Source organism: Gorilla gorilla, chromosome 17, assembly GCF_029281585.2.
Source record: "Gorilla gorilla gorilla isolate KB3781 chromosome 17, NHGRI_mGorGor1-v2.1_pri, whole genome shotgun sequence".
In the NCBI taxonomy this organism is placed as follows: domain Eukaryota; kingdom Metazoa; phylum Chordata; class Mammalia; order Primates; family Hominidae; genus Gorilla; species Gorilla gorilla.
This window is the reverse complement of record NC_073241.2, coordinates 14,118,916-14,141,739: the sequence shown is the minus strand read 5'-3', so window position 1 is coordinate 14,141,739 and position 22,824 is coordinate 14,118,916.

Here is a 22,824-nt window from a genome sequence, read left to right as displayed (position 1 = left end):
AATCGAATGGAATCGAATGGAATCGAATGGAATGGAGTGGAACAGAATGGAATCAACCAGAATAGAACGGAACGGAACGGAACGGAATGGAACGGAACGGAACGGAATGGAATGTAGTGAAATGGAATGGAATCGAATGGAATCGAATGTAACCGAATGGAATGGAATGGAAGGGAATGGAATGGAATGGAATGGAATGGAATGGAATGGAAAGGAATGGAATGGAATGGAATCAACCCGAGTAGAATTGAATGGATTGGAATGGAATGTAATGCAATGGAATCGAATGGAATCGAGTGGAATGGAATGGAATGGAATGGAATGGAATGGAATGGAATGGAATGGAATCAACCCGAGTAGAACGGAATGGAATGGAATGGAATGGAATGGAATGGAATGGAATTCAATGGAATAGAATGAAATGGAATGGAATGGAATGGAATGGAATGGAATGGAATGGAATCGAATGGAATCGAATGGAATCGAATGGAATGGAGTGGAATAGCATGGAATCAACCAGAATAGAACGGAATGGAATGGAACGGAACGGAAAGGAACGGAACGGAACGGAACGGAACGGAATGGAATGGAGTGAAATGGAATGGAATGGAATGGAATGGAATGGAATGGAATGGAATGGAATGGAATGGAATGGAATTCAATGGAATACAATGGAATGGAATGGAATGGAATGGAATGGAATCGAATCGAATGGAATCGAATGGAATCGAATGGAATTGAAAGGAATAGTATGGAATCAACCCGAGTAGAAAGGAATGGAATGGAATGGAAGGAATGGAATGGAATGGAATGGAATGGAATGGAATGGAATGGAATCGAATGGAATGGAGTGGAATAGAATGGAATCAACCCGTGTAGAACGGAATGGATTGGAAAGGAATGGAATGGAATGGAATGGTATGGAATAGAATGGAATCGAATGGAATCGAATGGAATGGAATGGAATGAACCCGAGTAGAACGGAATGCAATGGAATGGAATGGAATGGAATGCAATGGAATGGAATGGAATGGAATCGAAAGGAATGGAATGGAATGGAATGGAATGGAATAGAATGGAATGGAATGGAATGGAATCGAATGGAATCAAATGGAATGGAATGGAATGGAATGGAATGAAATGGAATGGAATGGAATGGAATGGAATCAACCCGAGTAGAATGGATTGGATTGGAATGGAATGGAATGGAATCGAATGGAATGGAGTGGAATAGAATGGAATCAACCCGAGTAGAACGGAATTGAATGGAACGGAATGGAACGGAACGGAACGGAATGGAATGGAACGGAACGGAACGGAATGGAATGGAGTGAAATGGAATGGAATCGAATGGAATCGAATGGAACCGAATGAAATGGAATGGAAGGGAATGGAAAGGAATGGAATGGAATGGAATGGAATCAACCCGAGTAGAACGGAATGGAATGGAATGGAAATTAATGGAATGGAATGGAATGGAATGGAATGGAATGGAATGGATTGGAATGGAATGGAATTCAATGGAATAGAATGGAATGGAATGGAATGGAATGGAATGGAATGGAATGGAATCGAATTGAATGGAATCGAATGGAATGGAATGGAATGGAATGGAATAGAATGGAATCATCCCGAGTAGAAAGGATTGGAATGGAATGGAATGGAATGGAAGGGAATGGAATGGAATGGAATGGAATGGAATGGAATGGAATGGAATGCTATGGAATGGAATGGAATGGAATGGAATCGACTGGAATGGAATGGAATGGAATCAACCCGAGTTTAATGGAATGGATTGCAATGGAATGGAAGGGAATCGAATGGAATGGGAGGGAATCGAATGGAATGGAATGGAATGGAATGGACCCGAGTAGAACGGAATGTAATGTATTGGAATGGAATGGAATGGAATGGAATGGAATGGAATGGAATGAACCCGAGTAGAACGGAATGGAATGGAATGGAATGGAATGGAATGGAATGGAATGGAATGGAATGGAATTCAATAGAATAGAATGGAAGGGAATGGAATGGAATGGAGTGGAATGGAATGGAATGGAATTCAATGGAATAGAATGGAATGGAATGGAATAGAATGGAATCATCCCGAGTAGAAAGGATTGGAATGGAATGGAATGGAATGGAAGGGAATGGAATGGAATGGAATGGAATGGAATGGAATGGAATGGAATGGAATGCTATGGAATGGAATGGAATGGAATGGAATCGACTGGAATGGAATGGAATGGAATCAACCCGAGTAGAATGGAATGGATTGCAATGGAATGGAAGGGAATCGAATGGAATGGGAGGGAATCGAATGGAATGGAGTGGAATGGAATGGACCCGAGTAGAACGGAATGTAATGTAATGTAATGTAATGGAATGGAATGGAATGGAATGGAATGGAATGGAATGAACCCGAGTAGAACGGAATGGAATGGAATGGAATGGAATGGAATGGAATGGAATGGAATGGAATGGAATGGAATGGAATGGAATGGAATTCAATAGAATAGAATGGAAGGGAATGGAATGGAATGGAGTGGAATGGAATGGAATGGAATCGAATGGAATCGAATGGAATCGAATGGAATGGAGTGGAATAGAATGGAATCAACCCGAATAGAACGGAACGGATCGGAACGGAATGGAACGGAACGCAACGGAATGGAATGTAGTGAAATGGATTGGAATCGAATGGAATCGAATGGAACCGAATGGAAAGGAATGGAATGGAATGGAATGGAATGGAATCGAAAGGAATGGAATGAAATGGAATGGAATGGAAAGGAATGGAATGGAATGGAATGGAATCAACCCGAGTAGAATGGAATGGATTGGAATGGAATGGAATGGAATCGAATGGAACAGAATGGAATGGAATGGAATGGAATGGAATGGACCCGAGTAGAATGGAAAGGAATGGAATGGAATCGAATGGAATCAAATGGAATGGAATGGAATGGAATGAACCCGAGTAGAGTGGAATGGAATGGGATGGAATGAAATGGAATGCAAAGGAATGGAATCAACCCGAGTAGAATGGAATGGATAGGAATGGAATGGAATGGAATGCAATGGAATTCAATAGAATAGAATGGAAGGGAATGGAATGGAATGGAATGGAATGGAATGGAATGGAATGGAATCGAATGGAATCGAATGGAATGGAGTGGAATAGAATGGAATCAACCCGAATAGAACGGAACGGAACAGAACAGAACGGAACTTAACGGAATGGAATGGAATGGAGTGAAAGGGAATGGAATCGAATGGATTCGAATGGAACCGAATGGAATGGAATGGAAGGGAATGGAATGGAATGGAATGGAATGGAATCGAATGGAATCGAAGGGAATCGAATGGAATGGAGTGGAATAGAATGGAATCAACCCGAATAGAACGGAACGGAACGGAACGGAATGGAACGGAACGGAACGGAATGGAATGTAGTGAAATGCAATGGAATCGAATGGAATCGAATGGAACCGAATGGAATGGAATGGAAGAGAATGGAATGGAATGGAATGGAATGTAATGGAATGGAATCAACCCGAGTAGAATTGAATGGATTGGAATGGAATGGAATGCAATGGAATCGAATGGAATCGAGTGGAATGGAATGGAATGGAATGGAATGGAATGGAACGGAATCAACCCGAGTAGAACGGAATGGAATGGAATGGAATGGAATTCAATGGAATAGAATGAAATGGAATGGAATGGAATGGAATGGAATGGAATGGAATGGAATGGAATGGAATGGAATCGAATGGAATCGAATGGAATGGATTGGAATAGCATGGAATCAACCCGAGTAGAACGGAATGGAATGGAACGGAACGGAAAGGAATGGAACGGAACGGAACGGAACAGAACGGAATGGAATGGAGTGAAATGGAATGGAATCGAATGGAATCGAATGGAATGTAATGGAATGGAATGGAATGGAATGGAATGGAATTCAATGGAATACAATGGAATGGAATGGAATGGAATGGAATCGAATGGAATTGAATGGAATCGAATGGAATGGAAAGGAATAGTATGGAATCAACCCGAGTAGAAAGGAATGGAATGGAATGGAAGGAATGGAATGGAATGGAACGGAATGGAATGGAATGGAATGGAATGGAATGGAATCGAAAGAAATGGAATGGAATGGAATGGAATGGAATGGAATGGAATGGAATGGAATGGAATCAACCCGAGTAGAATGGATTGGATTGGAATGGAATGGAATGGAATCGAATGGAATGGCGTGGAATAGAATGGAATCAACCCGTGTAGAACGGAATGGAATACAACGGAATGGAACGGAACGGAACGGAATGGAATGGAACGGAACGGAACGGAATGGAACGGAATGGAATGGAATGGAATGGAATGGAATGGAATGGAATAGAATGGAATCAACCCGAGTAGAAAGGATTGGAATGGAATGGAATGGAATGGAATGGATTGGAATGGAATGGAATGGAATGCTATGAAATGGAATGGAATGGAATGGAATCGAATGGAATGGACTGGAATGAAATGGAATGGAATGGAATGGAATGGAATCGAATGGAATGGAATGGAATGGAATCAACCCGAGTAGAATGGAATGGATTGGAATGGAATGGAATTGAATCGAATGGAATGGGAGGGAATCGAATGGAATGGAGTGGAAAGGAATGGACCCGAGTAGAACGGAATGGAATGGAATGGAATGGAATGGAATGGAATGGAATGGAATGGAATGGAATGGAATGGAATGGAAAGGAATGGTATGGAATGGAATGGAATGGAATGGAATTCAATAGAATAGAATAGAAGGGAATGGAATCGAATGGAATCGAATGGAATGGAGTGGAATAGAATGGAATCAACCCGAATAGAACGGAGCAGATCGGAACGGAATGGAACGGAACGCAACGGTGTGGAATGTAGTGAAATGGAATGGAATCGAATGGAATCGAAAGGAACCGAATGGAAAGGAATGGAATGGAATGGAATGGGATGGAATGGAATGGAATGGGATGGAATGGAATGGAATGGAATGGAATGGAATGCAATTAAATGGAATGGAATGGAATGGAATCGAATGAAATGGACTGGAATGAAATGGAATGGAATGGAATGGAATCGAATGGAATGGAATGGAATGGAATGGAATCAACCCGAGTAGAATGGAATGGATTGGAATGGAATGGAATGGAATCGAATGGAACAGAATGGAACGGAATGGAATGGAATGGAATGGACCCGAGTAGAACGGAAAGGAATGGAATGGAATCGAATGGAATGGAGTGGAATAGAATGGAATCAACCCGAATAGAACGGAACGGAACGGAACAGAACGGAACTTAACGGAATGGAATGGAATGGAGTGAAATGGAACGGAATCGAATGGAATCGAATGGAACCGAATGGAATGGAATGGAAGGGAATGGAATGGAATGGAATGGAATGGAATCGAATGGAATCGAATGGAATCGAATGGAATGGAGTGGAACAGAATGGAATCAACCAGAATAGAACGGAACGGAACGGAACGGAATGGAACGGAACGGAACGGAATGGAATGTAGTGAAATGGAATGGAATCGAATGGAATCGAATGTAACCGAATGGAATGGAATGGAAGGGAATGGAATGGAATGGAATGGAATGGAATGGAATGGAAAGGAATGGAATGGAATGGAATCAACCCGAGTAGAATTGAATGGATTGGAATGGAATGTAATGCAATGGAATCGAATGGAATCGAGTGGAATGGAATGGAATGGAATGGAATGGAATGGAATGGAATGGAATGGAATGGAATCAACCCGAGTAGAACGGAGTGGAATGGAATGGAATGGAATGGAATGGAATGGAATTCAATGGAATAGAATGAAATGGAATGGAATGGAATGGAATGGAATGGAATGGAATGGAATCGAATGGAATCGAATGGAATCGAATGGAATGGAGTGGAATAGCATGGAATCAACCAGAATAGAACGGAATGGAATGGAACGGAACGGAAAGGAACGGAACGGAACGGAACGGAACGGAATGGAATGGAGTGAAATGGAATGGAATGGAATGGAATGGAATGGAATGGAATGGAATGGAATGGAATGGAATGGAATGGAATTCAATGGAATACAATGGAATGGAATGGAATGGAATGGAATGGAATCGAATCGAATGGAATCGAATGGAATCGAATGGAATTGAAAGGAATAGTATGGAATCAACCCGAGTAGAAAGGAATGGAATGGAATGGAAGGAATGGAATGGAATGGAATGGAATGGAATGGAATGGAATGGAATCGAATGGAATGGAGTGGAATAGAATGGAATCAACCCGTGTAGAACGGAATGGATTGGAAAGGAATGGAATGGAATGGAATGGTATGGAATAGAATGGAATCGAATGGAATCGAATGGAATGGAATGGAATGAACCCGAGTAGAACGGAATGCAATGGAATGGAATGGAATGGAATGCAATGGAATGGAATGGAATGGAATCGAAAGGAATGGAATGGAATGGAATGGAATGGAATAGAATGGAATGGAATGGAATGGAATCGAATGGAATCAAATGGAATGGAATGGAATGGAATGGAATGAAATGGAATGGAATGGAATGGAATGGAATCAACCCGAGTAGAATGGATTGGATTGGAATGGAATGGAATGGAATCGAATGGAATGGAGTGGAATAGAATGGAATCAACCCGAGTAGAACGGAATTGAATGGAACGGAATGGAACGGAACGGAACGGAATGGAATGGAACGGAACGGAACGGAATGGAATGGAGTGAAATGGAATGGAATCGAATGGAATCGAATGGAACCGAATGAAATGGAATGGAAGGGAATGGAAAGGAATGGAATGGAATGGAATGGAATCAACCCGAGTAGAACGGAATGGAATGGAATGGAAATTAATGGAATGGAATGGAATGGAATGGAATGGAATGGAATGGATTGGAATGGAATGGAATTCAATGGAATAGAATGGAATGGAATGGAATGGAATGGAATGGAATGGAATGGAATCGAATTGAATGGAATCGAATGGAATGGAATGGAATGGAATGGAATAGAATGGAATCATCCCGAGTAGAAAGGATTGGAATGGAATGGAATGGAATGGAAGGGAATGGAATGGAATGGAATGGAATGGAATGGAATGGAATGGAATGGAATGGAATGCTATGGAATGGAATGGAATGGAATGGAATCGACTGGAATGGAATGGAATGGAATCAACCCGAGTTTAATGGAATGGATTGCAATGGAATGGAAGGGAATCGAATGGAATGGGAGGGAATCGAATGGAATGGAATGGAATGGAATGGACCCGAGTAGAACGGAATGTAATGTATTGGAATGGAATGGAATGGAATGGAATGGAATGGAATGGAATGAACCCGAGTAGAACGGAATGGAATGGAATGGAATGGAATGGAATGGAATGGAATGGAATGGAATGGAATTCAATAGAATAGAATGGAAGGGAATGGAATGGAATGGAGTGGAATGGAATGGAATGGAATTCAATGGAATAGAATGGAATGGAATGGAATAGAATGGAATCATCCCGAGTAGAAAGGATTGGAATGGAATGGAATGGAATGGAAGGGAATGGAATGGAATGGAATGGAATGGAATGGAATGGAATGGAATGGAATGCTATGGAATGGAATGGAATGGAATGGAATCGACTGGAATGGAATGGAATGGAATCAACCCGAGTAGAATGGAATGGATTGCAATGGAATGGAAGGGAATCGAATGGAATGGGAGGGAATCGAATGGAATGGAGTGGAATGGAATGGACCCGAGTAGAACGGAATGTAATGTAATGTAATGGAATGGAATGGAATGGAATGGAATGGAATGGAATGGAATGAACCCGAGTAGAACGGAATGGAATGGAATGGAATGGAATGGAATGGAATGGAATGGAATGGAATGGAATGGAATGGAATGGAATTCAATAGAATAGAATGGAAGGGAATGGAATGGAATGGAGTGGAATGGAATGGAATGGAATCGAATGGAATCGAATGGAATCGAATGGAATGGAGTGGAATAGAATGGAATCAACCCGAATAGAACGGAACGGATCGGAACGGAATGGAACGGAACGCAACGGAATGGAATGTAGTGAAATGGATTGGAATCGAATGGAATCGAATGGAACCGAATGGAAAGGAATGGAATGGAATGGAATGGAATGGAATCGAAAGGAATGGAATGAAATGGAATGGAATGGAAAGGAATGGAATGGAATGGAATGGAATCAACCCGAGTAGAATGGAATGGATTGGAATGGAATGGAATGGAATCGAATGGAACAGAATGGAATGGAATGGAATGGAATGGAATGGACCCGAGTAGAATGGAAAGGAATGGAATGGAATCGAATGGAATCAAATGGAATGGAATGGAATGGAATGAACCCGAGTAGAGTGGAATGGAATGGGATGGAATGAAATGGAATGCAAAGGAATGGAATCAACCCGAGTAGAATGGAATGGATAGGAATGGAATGGAATGGAATGCAATGGAATTCAATAGAATAGAATGGAAGGGAATGGAATGGAATGGAATTCAATAGAATAGAATGGAAGGGAATGGAATGGAATGGAATGGAATGGAATGGAATGGAATGGAATCGAATGGAATCGAATGGAATGGAGTGGAATAGAATGGAATCAACCCGAATAGAACGGAACGGAACAGAACAGAACGGAACTTAACGGAATGGAATGGAATGGAGTGAAAGGGAATGGAATCGAATGGATTCGAATGGAACCGAATGGAATGGAATGGAAGGGAATGGAATGGAATGGAATGGAATGGAATCGAATGGAATCGAAGGGAATCGAATGGAATGGAGTGGAATAGAATGGAATCAACCCGAATAGAACGGAACGGAACGGAACGGAATGGAACGGAACGGAACGGAATGGAATGTAGTGAAATGCAATGGAATCGAATGGAATCGAATGGAACCGAATGGAATGGAATGGAAGAGAATGGAATGGAATGGAATGGAATGTAATGGAATGGAATCAACCCGAGTAGAATTGAATGGATTGGAATGGAATGGAATGCAATGGAATCGAATGGAATCGAGTGGAATGGAATGGAATGGAATGGAATGGAATGGAACGGAATCAACCCGAGTAGAACGGAATGGAATGGAATGGAATGGAATTCAATGGAATAGAATGAAATGGAATGGAATGGAATGGAATGGAATGGAATGGAATGGAATGGAATGGAATGGAATCGAATGGAATCGAATGGAATGGATTGGAATAGCATGGAATCAACCCGAGTAGAACGGAATGGAATGGAACGGAACGGAAAGGAATGGAACGGAACGGAACGGAACAGAACGGAATGGAATGGAGTGAAATGGAATGGAATCGAATGGAATCGAATGGAATGTAATGGAATGGAATGGAATGGAATGGAATGGAATTCAATGGAATACAATGGAATGGAATGGAATGGAATGGAATCGAATGGAATTGAATGGAATCGAATGGAATGGAAAGGAATAGTATGGAATCAACCCGAGTAGAAAGGAATGGAATGGAATGGAAGGAATGGAATGGAATGGAACGGAATGGAATGGAATGGAATGGAATGGAATGGAATCGAAAGAAATGGAATGGAATGGAATGGAATGGAATGGAATGGAATGGAATGGAATGGAATCAACCCGAGTAGAATGGATTGGATTGGAATGGAATGGAATGGAATCGAATGGAATGGCGTGGAATAGAATGGAATCAACCCGTGTAGAACGGAATGGAATACAACGGAATGGAACGGAACGGAACGGAATGGAATGGAACGGAACGGAACGGAATGGAATGGAGTGAAATGGAATGGAATCGAATGGAATCGAATGGAACCGAATGGAATGGAATGGAAGGGAATGGAATGGAATGGAATGGAATGGAATGGAATCAACCCGAGTAGAATGTAATGGATTGGAATGGAATGGAATGGAATGGAATGGAATGGAATGGAGTGGAATCAACTCGAGTAGAACGGAATGGAATTTAATGGAATGGAATGGAATGGAATGCAATGGAATGGAATGGAATGGAATGGAATCGAATTGAATGGAATCGAATGGAATGGAATGGAATGGAATGGAATAGAATGGAATCATCCCGAGTAGAAAGGATTGGAATGGAATGGAATGGAATGGAATGGAATGGAATGGAATGGAATTGAATGGAATGCTATGGAATGGAATGGAATGGAATGGAATCGACTGGAATGGAATGGAATGGAATCAACCCGAGTAGAATGGAATGGATTGCAATGGAATGGAAGGGAATCGAATGGAATGGGAGGGAATCGAATGGAATGGAGTGGAATGGAATGGACCCGAGTAGAACGGAATGTAATGGAATGGAATGGAATGGAATGGAATGGAATGGAATGGAATGGAATGAACCCGAGTAGAACGGAATGGAATGGAATGGAATGGAATGGAATGGAATGGAATGGAATGGAATGGAATTCAATAGAATAGAATGGAAGGGAATGGAATGGAATGGAATGGAATGGAATGGAATGGAATCGAATGGAATCGAATGGAATCGAATGGAATGGAGTGGAATAGAATGGAATCAACCCGAATAGAACGGAACGGATCGGAACGGAATGGAACGGAACGCAACGGAATGGAATGTATTGAAATGGAATGGAATCGAATGGAATCGAATGGAACCGAATGGAATGGAATGGAATGGAATGGAATGGAATGGAATGGAATGGGATGGAATGGAATGGAATGGAATGGAATGGAATGGAATGGAATGGAATGGAATGGAATGCAATGAAATGGAATGGAATGGAATGGAAACGAATGGAATGGACTGGAATGGAATGGAATGGAATGGAATGGAATGGAATGGAATGGAATGGAATGGAATGGAATCAACCCGAGTAGAATGGAATGGATTGGAATGGAATGGAATGGAATCGAATGGAACAGAATGGAATGGAATGGAATGGAATGGAATGGACCCGAGTAGAATGGAAAGGAATGGAATGGAACCGAATGGAATGGAATGGAAGGGAATGGAATGGAATGGAATGGAACGGAATGGAATGGAATGGAGTGGAATCAACCCGAGTAGAATGGAAAGGATTGGAATGGAATGGAATGGAATGGAATCGAATGGAATCGAGTGGAATGGAATGGAATGGAATGGAATGGAATGGAATGGAATGGAATGGAATCAACCCGAGTACAACGGAATGGAATGGAATGGAATGGAATGGAATGAAATGGAATGGAATGGAATGGAATCGAATGGAATCGAATGGAATGGAGTGGAATAGCATGGAATCAACTCGAGTAGACGGAAAGGAATGGAACGGAACGGAAAGGAACGGAACGGAACGGAACGGAACGGAATGGAATGGAGTGAAATGGAATGGAATCGAATGGAATCGAATGGAATGTAATGGAATGGAATGGAATGGAATGGAATTCAATGGAATACAATGGAATGGAATGGAATGGAATGGAATGGAATGGGATCGAATGGAATCAAATGGAATCGAATGGAATGGAAAGGAATAGTATGGAATCAACCCGAGTAGAAATTAATGGAATGGAATGGATTGGAATGGAATGGATTGGAATGGAATGGAATGGAATCGAATGGAATGGCGTGGAATAGAATGGAATCAACCCGTGTAGAACGGAATGGAATGGAACGGAATGGAACGGAACGGAACGGAATGGAATGGAACGGAACGGAACGGAATGGAATGGAGTGAAATGGAATGGAATCGAATGGAATCGAATGGAACCGAATGGAATGGAATGGAAGGGAATGGAATGGAATGGAATGGAATGGAATGGAATCAACCCGAGTAGAATGTAATGGATTGGAATGGAATGGAATGGAATGGAATGGAATGGAATGGAATGGAATCAACTCGAGTAGAACGGAATGGAATTTAATGGAATGGATTGGAATGGAATGCAATGGAATGGAATGGAATGGAATGGAATCGAATTGAATGGAATCGAATGGAATGGAATGGAATGGAATGGAATAGAATGGAATCATCCCGAGTAGAAAGGATTGGAATGGAATGGAATGGAATGGAATGGAGTGGAATGGAATGTAATGGAATGGAATAGAATGGAATGGAATGGAATGGAATGGAATGGAAGGGAATGGAATTGAATGGAATGGAATGGAATGGAAGCAACCCGAGTAGAATGGAATAGATTGGAATGGAATGGAATGGAATGGAATGGAGTGGAATGGAAAGGAATGGAATGGAATGGAATGGAATGAACCCGAGGAGAACGGAATGGAATGGAATGGAATGGAATGCAATGGAATTCAATAGAATAGAATGGAAGGGAATGGAATGGAATGGAATGGAATGGAATGGAATGGAATGGAATGGAATCGAATGGAATCGAATGGAATGGAGTGGAATAGAATGGAATCAACCCGAATAGAACGGAACGGAAGGGAACAGAACGGAACTTAACGGAATGGAATGGAATGGAGTGAAATGGAATGGAATCGAATGGAATCGAATGGAACCGAATGGAATGGAATGGAAGGGAATGGAATGGAATGGAATGGAATGGAATCGAATGGAATCGAATGGAATCGAATGGAATGGAGTGGAATAGAATGGAATCAACCCGAATAGAACGGAACGGAACGGAACGGAACGGAACGGAACGGAATGGAATGTAGTGAAATGGAATGGAATCGAATGGAATCGAATGGAACCGAATGGAATGGAATGGAAGGGAATGGAATGGAATGGAATGGAATGGAATGGAATGGAATGGAATGCAATCAAACCGAGTAGAATGGAATGGATTGGAATGGAATGGAATGCAATGGAATCGAATGGAATCGAGTGGAATGGAATGGAATGGAATGGAATGGAATGGAATGGAATGGAATCAACCCGAGTAGAACGGAATGGAATGGAATGGAATGGAATGGAATTCATTGGAATAGAATGAAATGGAATGGAATGGAATGGAATGGAATCGAATGGAATCGAATGGAGTCGAATGGAATGGAGTGGAATAGCATGGAATCAACCCGAGTAGAACGGAATGGAATGGAACGGAACGGAAAGGAACGGAACGGAACGGAACGGAACGGAACGGAATGGAATGGAGTGAAATGGAATGGAATCGAATGGAATCGAAAGGAATGTAATGCAATGGAATGGAATGGAATGGAATTCAATGGAATACAATGGAATGGAATGGAATGGAATGGAATGGAATGGAATGGAATGGAGTGGAATGGAATGGAATGGAATGCAATGAAATGGAATGGAATGGAGTGGAATGGAATCGAATGGAAAGGACTGGAATGAAATGGAATGGAATGGAATGGAATGGAATGATGAATCCGAGTAGAATGGAACGGTTTGGAATGAAATGGAATGGAATGGAATGGAATGGAATGGAATGGAATGGAATGGAATGGAATGGAATGGAATGGAATGGAATCAACCCGAGTAGAAAGGAATGGGTTGGAATGGAAAGGAATGGAATGGAATGGAATGGAAGGGAATGGAATGGAGTGGAATCAACCCGAGTAGAACGGAATGGAATGGAATGGAATGGAATGGAATGGAATGGAATGGAATGGAATGGAATGGAAAGAACCCGAGTGGAATGGAATGGAATGGAATGGAATGGAATGATGAACCCGAGTAGAATGGAATGGTTTGGAATGAAATGGAATGGAATGGAATGGAATGGAATCGAATGGAATCGAATGGAATGGAATGGAATGGAATGGAATGGAATGGAATGGAATCAACCCTAGTAGAACGGAATGGGTTGGAATGGAAAGGAAAGAACTGGAATGGAATGGAATGGAATGGAATGGAATGGAATGGAATGGAATGGAATGGAGTGGAATCAAACCGATTAGAACGGAATGGAATGGAATGGAATGGAATAGAATGGAATGGAATGGAATGGAATGGAATGGAATAGAAAGGAATGGAATGGAATGGAATGGAATGGAATGGAATGGAATGGAATGGAATGGAATGGAATGGAATGGAATGGAATGGAATGGAATCAACCCGAGTAGAATGGAATGGATTGGAATGGAATGGAATGGAATGGAATGGAATGGAATGGAATCGAATGGAATGGAATGGAATGGAATGGAATGGAATGGAATGGAATGGAATGGAATGGAATGGAATGGAATCAAACGGAATCGAATGGAATAGAATGCAATATAATGGAATGGAATGGAATGGAATGGAGTCAACCCGAGTAGAATGGAATGGATTGGAATGGAATGGAATGGAAAGTAATGGAATGGAAAGGAATGGAATGGAATGGAATGGAATCAACCCGAGTAGATCTAAATGGAATGGAAAGGAATGGAATGGAATGGAATTGAATGGAATGGAATGGAATTCAATGGAGTAGAGTGGAATGGAATAGAATGGAATGGAATGGAATGGAATGGAATGAAATGGAATGGAATGGAATGGAATGGAATGGAATAGAATGGAATCAACCCGACTAGAACGGAATGGAATGGAATGGAATGGAATGGAATGGAATGGAATGGAATGGAATGGAATGGAATGGAATGGAATGGAATGGAATGGAATGGAATGGAATCAACCCGTGTAGAATGGAATGGATTGGAATGGAATGGAATGGAATGGAATGGAATGGAATGGAATGGAATCGAATGGAATCGAATGGAATCGAATGGAATCGAATGGAATGGAATGGAATCGAATGGAATCGAATGGAATGGAATGGAATATAATGGAATGGAATGGAATGGAATGGAATGGAATGGAATGGAATGGAATGGATTCAACCCGAGTAGAATGGATTGGATTGGAATGGAATGGAATGGAAAGTAATGGAATGGAATGGTATGGAATGGAATGGAATGGAATGGAATGGAATGGAATGGAATGGAATGGAATCAACCAGAGTAGAACTAAATGGAATGGAAAGGAATGGAATGGAATGGAATAGAATGGAATGGAATGGAATTCAATGGAGTAGAATGGAATGGAATAGAATGGAATGGAATGGAATGGAATGGAATGGAATGGAATGGAATAGAATGGAATCAACCCGACTAGAACGGAATGGAATGGAATGGAATGGAATGGAATGGAATGGAATGGAATGGAATGGAATGGAATGGAATGGAATGGAATGGAATGAAACTGAATGGAATGGAATGGAATGGAATGGAATGGAATGGAATGGAATGGAATGGAATGGAAGCAACCCGAGTAGAATGGAATGGATTGGAATGGAATGGAATGGAATGGAATGGAATGGAATGGAATGGAATGGAATGGAATGGAATCAATCCGAGTAGAATGGAATGGAATGGAATTCAATGTAACCGAAAGGAATTGAATCAACCCATGTGGAACGGAACGGGATGGGACGGGAAGGGACGGGATGGGACGGGTCGGAATGGGACGGAATGGAACGAAATGGAACGGCATGGAATCAACCCGAGTAGAATGGAATGGAATGGAAAGGAATAGAATAGAATAGAATGGAACTGAACCAACCCGCGTGGAACGGAATGGAACGGAATGGAAACGAGCGGAACGGAATGCAAAGGAATCAACCCGAGTAAAATGGAACGGGACGTGACGGGACGGGACGGGACGGGACGGAACGGAAAGAACCAAACTCAATGGAATCAACCCGAGTAGAACGGAATGGAATAAATGGAAAGGAATGGAATGGAATGGAATGGAATGGAATGGAATGGAATGGAATGGAATGGAATGGAGTGGAATGGAATGGAATGGAATGGAATGGAAATCAACCCGAGTAGAACGCAATGGAATGGAATGGAATGGAATGGAATGGAATGGAATGGAATGGAATGGAATGGAATGGAATGGAATGGAATGGAATGAGCCCGAGTGGAATGGAATGGAATGGAATGGAATGGAATGGAATGGAATGGAATGGAATCGAATGGAACGCTCAACCCGAGTGGAATGGAATGGAATGGAATGGAATGGAATGGAATGGAATGGAATGGAATGGAGTGGAATCAACCCGAGTAGAACGGAATGGAATGGAATGGAATGGAATGGAATGGAATGGAATTGAATGGAATGGAATGGAATGGAATGGAATTCAATGGAATAGAATGGAATGGAATGGAATGGAATAGAATGGAATGGAATGGAATGGAATGGAGTGGAATCAAGCCGAGTAGAACAGAATGGAATGGAATGGAATGGAATGGAATGGAATGGAATGGAATCGAATGGAATAGAATGGAATGGAATGGAATGGAATGGAATGAACCCAAGTAGAATGGAATGGATTGGAATGGAATGGAATGGAATGGAATGGAATGGAATGGAATGGAATGGAATGGAATGGAATGGAGTGGAATGGAATGGAATGGAATGGAATGGAAATCAACCCGAGTAGAACGCAATGGAATGGAATGGAATGGAATGGAATGGAATGGAATGGAATGGAATGGAATGGAATGGAATGGAATGGAATGGAATGGAATGAGCCCGAGTGGAATGGAATGGAATGGAATGGAATGGAATGGAATGGAATGGAATGGAATGGAATCGAATGGAACGCTCAACCCGAGTGGAATGGAATGGAATGGAATGGAATGGAATGGAATGGAATGGAATGGAATGGAGTGGAATCAACCCGAGTAGAACGGAATGGAATGGAATGGAATGGAATGGAATGGAATGGAATTGAATGGAATGGAATGGAATGGAATGGAATTCAATGGAATAGAATGGAATGGAATGGAATGGAATAGAATGGAATGGAATGGAATGGAATGGAGTGGAATCAAGCCGAGTAGAACAGAATGGAATGGAATGGAATGGAATGGAATGGAATGGAATGGAATCGAATGGAATAGAATGGAATGGAATGGAATGGAATGGAATGAACCCAAGTAGAATGGAATGGATTGGAATGGAATGGAATGGAATGGAATGGAATCGAATCGAATGGAACACAATGGAATGGAATGGAATGGAATGGAATGGAATGGAATGGAATGGAATGGAATTAACCCGAGTAGAATGGAATGGATTGGAATGGACTGGAATGGAATGGAATGGAATGCAATCAATCCGAGTAGAATGGAATGGAATGGAATGGAATAGAATTCAATGTAATAGAATGGAATTGAATCAACCCGCGTGTAACGGAATGGAATGGAACGGAAAGGAACGGAATGGAATGGAACGGAATCAACCCGATCAGAACGGAACGGAATGGAACGGAACGGAACGGCATGGAATCAACCCGAGTAAAATGGAATGGAATGGAATGGAATGGAATGGAATGGAATGGAATGGAATGGAATAGAATAGAATGGAATTGAATCAACCCGCGTGGAACTGAATGGAAGGGAACGGAAAGGAACGGAACGGAGTGGAATGGAATCAACCCGAGTACAACGGCACGGGACGGGACGGGACGGGACGGGACGGGACGGGACGGGACGGGACGTGTCGGGACGGAACGGAACGGAACGGAACTCAATGGATTCAAGCCGAGTAGAACGGAATGGAATAGAATGGAATGGAATGGAATGGAATGGAATGGAATGGAATGGAATGGAATGGAATGGAATGGAATGGAATGGAATGGAATGGAATCAACCCGAGTAGAACGGAATGGGTTGGAATTGAAAGGAAAGAATTGGAATGGAATGGAATGGAATGGAATGGAATGGAATGGAATGGAGTGGAATCAAACCGATTAGAACGGAATGGAATGGAATGGAATGGAATGGAATGGAATGGAATGGAATGGAATGGTATGGAATGGAATGGAATAGAATGGAATGGAATGGAATGGAATGGAATGGAATGGAATGGAATGGAATCAACCCGAGTAGAATGGAATGGATTGGAATGGAATGGAATGGAATGGAATGGAATGGAATGGAATGGAATGGAATGGAATGGAATGGAATGGAATCGAATGGAATGGAATGGAATGGAATGGAATGGAATGGAATGGAATGGAATGGAATCAAACGGAATCGAATGGAATAGAATGCAATATAATGGAATGGAATGGAATGGAATGGAGTCAACCCGAGTAGAATGGAATGGATTGGAATGGAATGGAATGGAAAGTAATGGAATGGAAAGGAATGGAATGGAATGGAATGGAATCAACCCGAGTAGAACTAAATGGAATGGAAAGGAATGGAATGGAATGGAATTGAATGGAATGGAATGGAATTCAATGGAGTAGAGTGGAATGGAATAGAATGGAATGGAATGGAATGGAATGGAATGGAATGGAATGGAATGGAATGGAATGGAATGGAATAGAATGGAATCAACCCGACTAGAACGGAATGGAATGGAATGGAATGGAATGGAATGGAATGGAATGGAATGGAATGGAATGGAATGGAGTGGAATCAACCCGAGTAGAACGGAATGGAAAGGAATGGAATGGAATGGAATGGAATGGAATGGAATGGAATGGAATTTAATGGAATGGAATGGAATCGAAAGGAATGGAATGGAATGGAATGGAATGGAATGGAATGGAATGGAATGGAATGGAATGGAATCAACCCGTGTAGAATGGAATGGATTGGAATGGAATGGAATGGAATGGAATGGAATGGAATGGAATGGAATCGAATGGAATCGAATGGAATCGAATGGAATCGAATGGAATGGAATGGAAGCGAATGGAATCGAATGGAATGGAATGGAATATAATGGAAAGGAATGGAATGGAATGGAATGGAATGGAATGGAATGGAATGGAATGGAGTCAACCCGAGTAGAATGGAATGGATTGGAATGGAATGGAATGGAAAGTAATGGAATGGAATGGTATGGAATGGAATGGAATGGAATGGAATGGAATGGAATGGAATGGAAAGGAATGGAATGTAATGGAATGGAATCAACCCGAGTAGAACTAAATGGAATGGAAAGGAATGGAAAGGAATGGAATTGAATGGAATGGAATGGAATTCAATGGAGTAGAGTGGAATGGAATAGAATGGAATGGAATGGAATGGAATGGAATGGAATGGAATGGAATGGAATGGAATGGAATGGAATAGAATGGAATCAACCCGACTAGAACGGAATGGAATGGAATGGAATGGAATGGAATGGAATGGAATGGAATGGAATGGAATGGAGTGGAATCAACCCGAGTAGAACGGAATGGAAAGGAATGGAATGGAATGGAATGGAATGGAATGGAATGGAATGGAATGGAATTTAATGGAATGGAATGGAATCGAAAGGAATGGAATGGAATGGAATGGAATGGAATGGAATGGAATGGAATGGAATGGAATCAACCCGTGTAGAATGGAATGGATTGTAATGGAATGGAATGGAATGGAATGGAATGGAATGGAATCGAATGGAATCGAATGGAATCGAATGGAATCGAATGGAATGGAATGGAATCGAATGGAATCGAATGGAATCGAATGGAATATAATGGAATGGAATGGAATGGAATGGAATGGAATGGAGTGGAATGGAGTCAACCCGAGTAGAATGGAATGGATTGGAATGGAATGGAATGGAAAGTAATGGAATGGAATGGTATGGAATGGAATGGAATGGAATGGAATGGAATGGAATGGAATGGAATGGAATCAACCAGAGTAGAACTAAATGGAATGGAAAGGAATGGAATGGAATGGAATGGAATGGAATGGAATGGAATTCAATGGAGTAGAATGGAATGGAATAGAATGGAATGGAATGGAATGGAATGGAATGGAATGGAATAGAATGGTATCAACCCGACTAGAACGGAATGGAATGGAATGGAATGGAATGGAATGGAATGGAATGGAATGGAATGGAATGGAATGGAATGAAACTGAATGGAATGGAATGGAATGGAATGGAATGGAATGGAATGGAATGGAATGGAATGGAATGGAATGGAATCAACCCGAGTAGAATGGAATGGATTGGAATGGAATGGAATGGAATGGAATGGAATGGAATGGAATGGAATGGAATGGAATGGAATGGAATGGAATGGAATCAATCCGAGTAGAATGGAATGGAATGGAATTCAATGTAACCGAAAGGAATTGAATCAACCCATGTGGAACGGAACGGGATGGGACGGGAAGGGACGGGATGGGACGGGTCGGAATGGGACGGAATGGAACGGAATGGAACGGCATGGAATCAACCCGAGTAGAATGGAATGGAATGGAAAGGAATAGAATAGAATAGAATGGAATTGAACCAACCCGCGTGGAACGGAATGGAACGGAATGGAAACGAGCGGAACGGAATGCAAAGGAATCAACCCGAGTAAAACGGAACGGGACGGGACGGGACGGGACGGGACGGGACGGGACGGAACGGAACGGAACCAAACTCAATGGAATCAACCCGAGTAGAACGGAATGGAATAAATGGAAAGGAATGGAATGGAATGGAATGGAATGGAATGGAATGGAATGGAATGGAATGGAGTGGAATGGAATGGAATGGAATGGAATGGAAATCAACCCGAGTAGAACGGAATGGAATGGAATGGAATGGAATTGAATGGAATGCAATGGAATGGAATGGAATGGAATGGAATGGAATCGAATGGAATGCTCAACCCGAGTGGAATGGAATGGAATGGAATGGAATGGAACGGAATGGAATGGAATGGAATGGAGTGGAATCAACCCGAGTAGAACGGAATGGAATGGAATGGAATGGAATGGAATGGAATGGAATGGAATGGAATGGAATGGAGTGGAATGGAATGGAATGGAATGGAATGGAATGGAATGGAATGGAATTCAATGGAATAGAATGGAATGGAATGGAATGGAATAAAATGAAATGGAATGGAATGGAATCGAATGGAATAGAATGGAATCGAATGGAATGGAATGGAATAGAATGGAATGGAATGGAATGGAATGGAGTGGAATCAACCCGAGTAGAACAGAATGGAATGGAATGGAATGGAATGGAATGGAATGGAATCGAATGGAATAGAATGGAATGGAATGGAATGGAATGGAATGGAATGGAATGAACCCAAGTAGAATGGAATGGATTGGAATGGAATGGAATGGAATGGAATGGAATCGAATCGAATGGAACGCAATGGAATGGAATGGAATGGAATGGAATGGAATGGAATGGAATGGAATTAACCCGAGTAGAATGGAATGGATTGGAATGGACTGGAATGGAATGGAATGGAATGCAATCAATCCGAGTAGAATGGAATGGAATGGAATGGAATAGAATTCAATGTAATAGAATGGAATTGAATCAACCCGCGTGTAACGGAATGGAATGGAACGGAAAGGAACGGAATGGAATGGAACGGAATCAACCCGATCAGAACGGAACGGAATGGAACGGAACGGAACGGCATGGAATCAACCCGAGTAAAATGGAATGGAATGGAATGGAATGGAATGGAATGGAATGGAATGGAATGGAATGGAATGGAATAGAATAGAATGGAATTGAATCAACCCGCGTGGAACTGAATGGAAGGGAACGGAAAGGAACGGAACGGAGTGGAATGGAATCAACCCGAGTACAACGGCACGGGACGGGACGGGACGGGACGGGACGGGACGGGACGGGACGTGTCGGGATGGAACGGAACGGAACGGAACTCAATGGATTCAAGCCGAGTAGAACGGAATGGAATAGAATGGAATGGAATGGAATGGAATGGAATGGAATGGAATGGAATGGAATGGAATGGAATGGAATGGAATGGAATGGAAATCAACCTGAGTAGAACGGAATGGAATGGAATGGAATGGAATGGAATGGAATGGAATGGAATGGAATGAACCCGAGTGGAATGGAATGGAATGGAATGGAATGGAATGATGAATCCGAGTAGAATGGAACGGTTTGGAATGAAATGGAATGGAATGGAATGGAATGGAATCGAATGGAATGGAATGGAATGGAATGGAATGGAATGGAATGGAATGGAATGGAATGGAATGGAATGGAATGGAATGGAATGGAATGGAATCAACCCGAGTAGAACGGAATGGGTTGGAATGGAAAGGAAAGAATTGGAATGGAATGGAATGGAATGGAATGGAATGGAATGGAATGGAATGGAGTGGAATCAAACCGATTAGAACGGAATGGAATGGAATGGAATGGAATGGAATGGAATGGAATGGAATGGAATGGAATGGAATCAACCCGAGTAGAATGGAATGGATTGGAATGGAATGGAATGGAATGGAATGGAATGGAAGGGAATCGAATGGAATGGAATGGAATGGAATGGAATGGAATGGAATGGAATGGAATGGAATCAAACGGAATCGAATGGAATAGAATGCAATATAATGGAATGGAATGGAATGGAATGGAGTCAACCCGAGTGGAATGGAATGGATTGGAATGGAATGGAATGGAAAGTAATGGAATGGAATGGAATGGAATGGAATGGAATGGAATCAACCCGAGTAGAACTAAATGGAATGGAAAGGAATGGAATGGAATGGAATTGAATGGAATGGAATGGAATTCAATGGAGTAGAGTGGAATGGAATAGAATGGAATGGAATGGAATGGAATGGAATGGAATGGAATGGAATGGAATGGAATGGAATGGAATAGAATGGAATCAACCCGACTAGAACGGAATGGAATGGAATGGAATGGAATGGAATGGAATGGAATGGAATGGAATGGAATGGAATGGAATCAACCCGAGTAGAACGGAATGGAAAGGAATGGAATGGAATGGAATGGAATGGAATGG